The following is a 5,209-nucleotide window of genomic DNA, read 5'->3' as shown; positions in this document are numbered from 1 at the left end:
TGTAGTGGCAGACGAAATACCGCTAAGCATTTCAGCTGGCGTGCTAACGTTTCTGCCAGCTCGCCGCCTTCTTTCAGTTTCTATCAACCAAATTCACTCACAAGGTTTTAGTTAGCCTAAGGCTACAGTATTGATTCAATTTGATCTACTTTCAGCTTATGAGCGGTGGCCATGCTGGGGCACCACCATTTATTATCTATTTTCATTTATTTATTTATTTGCTAATTAATAAATTTGTTGGTTTTCTTGCTTTCCATCTTTAGGCCATGGAGAAATCAACATAAGCTTAAATAATAAACCATGATATGGCGAGGGATTACTGTATACACCATGAAACTGGGAAAGCAGCCCTTGTGAGTTAGCATGATTCGAGAGGTTAACCTCACCTTATTTAAAATAATAATAATGAAATTATTGTATACAGTGCTCAGGTGCACCACAACAAAATAAAAGGTTATTTGTCAGAAGTGGGATTCAAACCCACGCCCACGTTTGTGGACCAGAATACTCAATGTCCTGGTTAAGGTGCATTATATATACCTTGAGTCTGGCGCCTTAGACCACTCGGCCATCCTGACAGCTTCAAAAAAAAAAAACACTGAATACCTTTACAAGGATTGAACCTTTGTCCAAGGGGTATATGTGTTGCTGTATCCATGTCTTTACCCACAAGACCATACCATCAGCTCATCACCAAGATGGCAGTCCCATCCTCTGACTATTCTGTAGAGGGCCAACAACCTGTCTACATAAACAATCAACTCGTTATGACACCAACTAGAAGAAATCAGATTGCCCAATATCTGAATGGACTCCTGCTTGCCCCTCAGCCAATGAGAATTCATCTTATGTTACTGATGTCATCTTGGAGAATGCAGAGGGGCTGGCATGGGACCATCAGTGACAGGGGATATTGGTTGACCTGGTTGCTTCTTTGCACTATAATGCCTCTGGGACCACTCACCTGGGATGACCTTAGTTGGATCAAGCAAGAACATGAGTGGGTGAGTGAGTGAGTAAGTGAGTGAGTGAGTGAGCGAGTGAGTGGATACGTGAATGTAAGTGAGTGAAGGAATCAGTGAGTGAATGAGTGAGTAAGTGATTGAGTGAGAGGATAAGTGAATGAGTGAGTGAGCAAGTGAATGAGTGAGTGAGCAAGTGAGTGAGTCGGTGAGTGAATGAGTGATTGAGTGAGTGTGTAAATGAGTGGATGGATGAGTGAATGAGTGAGTGAGTGAATGAGAGAGTGAGTGAATGATTAAGTAAGTGAGTGAGCGATTGTGACTTTAAGTTCAATCTGAGTTCAGCTTTACCTTTCATACTTCCAGTGTCTATGGCAAAAGATGTTTAGCAGTGGACAAGGTTGAGAGTATTGAGAACAAACACATTCCTCTTTGGTCAAGCCCTCATCGACTTTCTTAAGTTGCACTTGAAAAGGAAAGTAAAGATGGAGAAGAAAGTGCTTTCATCCAATGAATTTATCAAAAGGTAGGTGATTGTGGCATGAATTGTTAGGGAGAATAGATCTACTCTAAGTTTGCACCTGTATATTGGAAAACATCAGTAGGAAAGCTTTTATGCTCTTATTCGCCAGGCAGATCTTGGATCTGTTGGGTTCCTTAACTGGTCCTAGCTAGGGATTCCCCTGTATCAAGGACTGCATAATAGATTTGTTCCCCCTTCTGTATGCTATATATACTTTTATCACATTCACAACTCTCCCTTTCTTCTTATCTTTTATATAAACCCTCGCAAAAATCATAAACTGTCCTTGTAACATCCGCCTCATCTGATATCCTTGTAAAGGTAGTGAAAACAGCAATACAACTAAACAAAAAAAAAGACCCCTAGTAACTAGATAATTTAAGAATACAACTACAAAGACCCCTAGTAACCAGAGAATTTAAAGTAAGTTAGAAACCTGAGAGTTCCCAGATTCCAGGTTCAAATTTCAGCATTTACTAATTTCTCTTTCATCTCTTCTAGAATGGGAACAAGAGAACCTTCAGAAAGGAGGAGGCTGCTCAATGAAAATAAGTACCGGTCAAGTACTGGAGAGAAGGAGGGGGGAGAGAAGGAGGGGGGAGAGAAGTGAGAGTGGATGGAGGGGGGTGGTGTTAATTCTGCATTTCTCCCCAAAAAACCAAAAACAAAAAAAAACAGGAAAAAAAAGAAGGAGTCTTTGGAACCATATTCCGAGTGAAAATTATTACTAATTTTTTTTTCCTATTTTTTTTTTCTTTTTCTTTTTCTGTTTCTTTCTGTTTTTAACGTTCTCCGGTGTCTGGTAGATGTTAGTTTGGTTGTTGGTGGTCGAGAAATGATGAGGTCATGATTAGGAAACATTCAGCGACAAGATTTGTTTATTTCGGTGCAGCTTCGACCCTCACTCCACCTCCTTTTATATCAGTAATAGCAGAGTCGGAGAAGCAATTAACTGTTTGCTGTGGCTGTTTGATGTGTTCAAGGAAATGGCTGCTGGCTTGATAAATGGGTTGAACGGTCATGATTGGCTGAGGGGGGGGGAAGAAGGTGGAAGGGCGCTTACGTGGGGGGGGGGGGAGGTTGAGGCCCTGGTGGATAGAAAGGGAGGCACAGCTGTTGCTACAGTGTATATACATAGATGTATAAACAAGAAATCATGAGGCAATTTATAGGTGTGTCCGTATATGTATGTATATATATGTGTGTGTATATATACATACATATATATATGTATGAATATATATATATATATATATATATATATATATATATTTGTATATGTACATATATATATATATACATATGCATTCATGTAAATATATAGATATATATATGTATGTTTGTATGTATGTAAGTATGTATACATACATACATACATACATATGTACATATATATATGTATATATATATCTACATATACATATATATATAAATAGACATATATATAAACTATATCCACACATATAGTGACTCATATGAACATATATATATATATATATATAATATATATATATATATAATACATACATATATATATACAAACACATACATATATACATATATATATTATAATACATATATATACATATATATACACGCACATATGTATATATACTTATGTATGTCTATACATATAGGTGTGGATGTATATATATATATATATATATGCATATTCACGCACACATACACATACATACATGCATGCAAACATATATACATACATAGACACATGGTGTGTGCACATTTGTGTGTATACGAAATTTACTTATATATACATGACATATATGTATGTGGAAATAGACGCGTGTGCATATATGTGTGTGTGTGTGTGCGTGCGTGTGTTCAGGAGTATATATTAATTTAATCTTTCTAATCAAGGTAAAATGCGAGTTGTGAATCCTTTCATCTCGAATGTTTAGTAGAGTATGCGTGGAATGGCGTATTAGGTGTGTATGCATATATATATGGGTGTATATATATATATGTATATATATATATGTGTATATATATATATATATATATATATATATATATATATATATACTTATGTATTATGTAAGTATGTATCTATCTATATGAATCTATGTGTGTGGTGGGGTAGCCTGTGTATGAGCACATGTGTGTGTGTGTGTGCGGGCACATGTGTGTGTGTGATGTAAGGGTGACTGGAAGGTAACGTTAATGAGTGAGTGAGACAGAATCAGAGAAAGAGAGTATGTGTGAGTATATAAACACTTATAGCTATGTATGTATATATATGTGTGTGTGTATGTATATATATATATATATATATATATATGAGTGTGTATGTATAATGGTGTATATATGTGTGCACATAAACATTTATAATACGTATATAAATGTGTATGAATGTCTATATGTGTGGGTATGTGTATGATTATTTGTATGTTTATATATCTATATATGTGTGTATATGCATGTACAAAGGCATGAGTCTGAGTGTATGTGTGTGTATATGTGTATGTGTGTGTGAAACTTTGTATGTGTGTGCATATGTTTGTATCTACATGTGTATGTGTGTGTGTATGAAAGTGTGTATATGTATGTGTGTGTGTGTTTACGTGCACCTGTTGTTATGCATGCATATCTATGTGTATGCATGTAAATGTGTGTTTGTGTGTGTGTGTGTGTGTTGTGTGTGTGTTGTGTATGTGTGTGTTGGTTCAGAAATCAACTGAGAAGAAAGGGAGTCAAAGAGATAGAGAGAAGGAGTAGGGAAACGGGAGAGAGAAAAATAGTAAAAGTTACAGTTAGGGAGCAGGGAGAGAGAGAGAGAGAGAGAATAAGAGAGCCACAGAAACTGAGAGAGGGAGATTTAGCATTAAACAAAGATATATATGAGAAAGAAGATAAGTTTTTAAATGAATAGATGGAGAGCGAGAGGGAAAGAGAGAGAGAAAGAGAGAAAGGGTAGATATATGACAGAAAGAGAGAGAGAGAGAGAATAAGAGAGAGAGAGAGAATAAGAGAGAGAGAGAGAGGGAGACAAAAAGACAAGCTGACAGACAGACAGAAATACAGAGAGACAGACAGAAAGGCAGACAGATAGACAGACAGACAGACAGACAGAAAGTAAGACAGACAGATAGACAGGTAGATAGATAGACAGACAGATAGACAGACAGATAGAAAGGCAGACAAATATACAGACAGACAGTGAGATAGACAGAAAGAAAGACAGACAGATAGACAGGTAGATAGATAGACAGACAGATAGACAGACAGATAGAAAGGCAGACAAATATACAGACAGACAGTGAGATAGACAGAAAGAAAGACAGACAGATAGAAAGACAGACAGATAGACAGATAGATTGATAGACAGTCAGATAGAAAGACAGACAGATAGACAGATAGATTGATAGACAGACAGATAGAGAGATAGACTGACAGATAGAGAGATAGACAGACAGATAGATAGACAGACAGACAGACAGATAGAGAGACAGACAGACAGATAGACAGACACTGGAACAGCGAAAGCTGCATGAAGATGTGGGTGAGAAAATGTGATGAAGAGATTTTGTAAATGATGAGAGAGGGGGAGAGAGTGAAGCAGAGAGAAGGTGAGAGAAGGAGGATGGAAGGTGGAAAGTTAGAGCGAGATTGTAGGAGAGAGATTGATAGACATGAAAGAAAAACAAAGGAAGAGGTGTACACAGGTTCAAATAAAGGAGAGAAAAATAACCTCTGTGATGTGGAG

The 5,209-nt window shown here is 37.0% G+C and overlaps 1 non-coding gene across 1 annotated transcript; it reads right to left on the bottom strand.

The window, feature by feature from the left end:
- Nucleotides 1-459: 459 nt before the first annotated feature.
- Trnal-caa lies at nt 460-578 on the bottom strand. The gene is made up of 2 exons: nt 541-578; nt 460-505 (listed from the first exon to the last, which is right to left on the bottom strand). It is a non-coding gene; the product is annotated as a tRNA-Leu (tRNA).
- Nucleotides 579-5,209: the final 4,631 nt, after the last annotated feature.

Source organism: Octopus sinensis, linkage group LG17 (genome assembly GCF_006345805.1).
Source record: "Octopus sinensis linkage group LG17, ASM634580v1, whole genome shotgun sequence".
Classification (NCBI taxonomy): Eukaryota; Metazoa; Mollusca; class Cephalopoda; order Octopoda; family Octopodidae; genus Octopus; species Octopus sinensis.
Note: the sequence above shows the minus strand (reverse complement) of the source record. Positions and strands in the feature narration are given on the sequence as shown.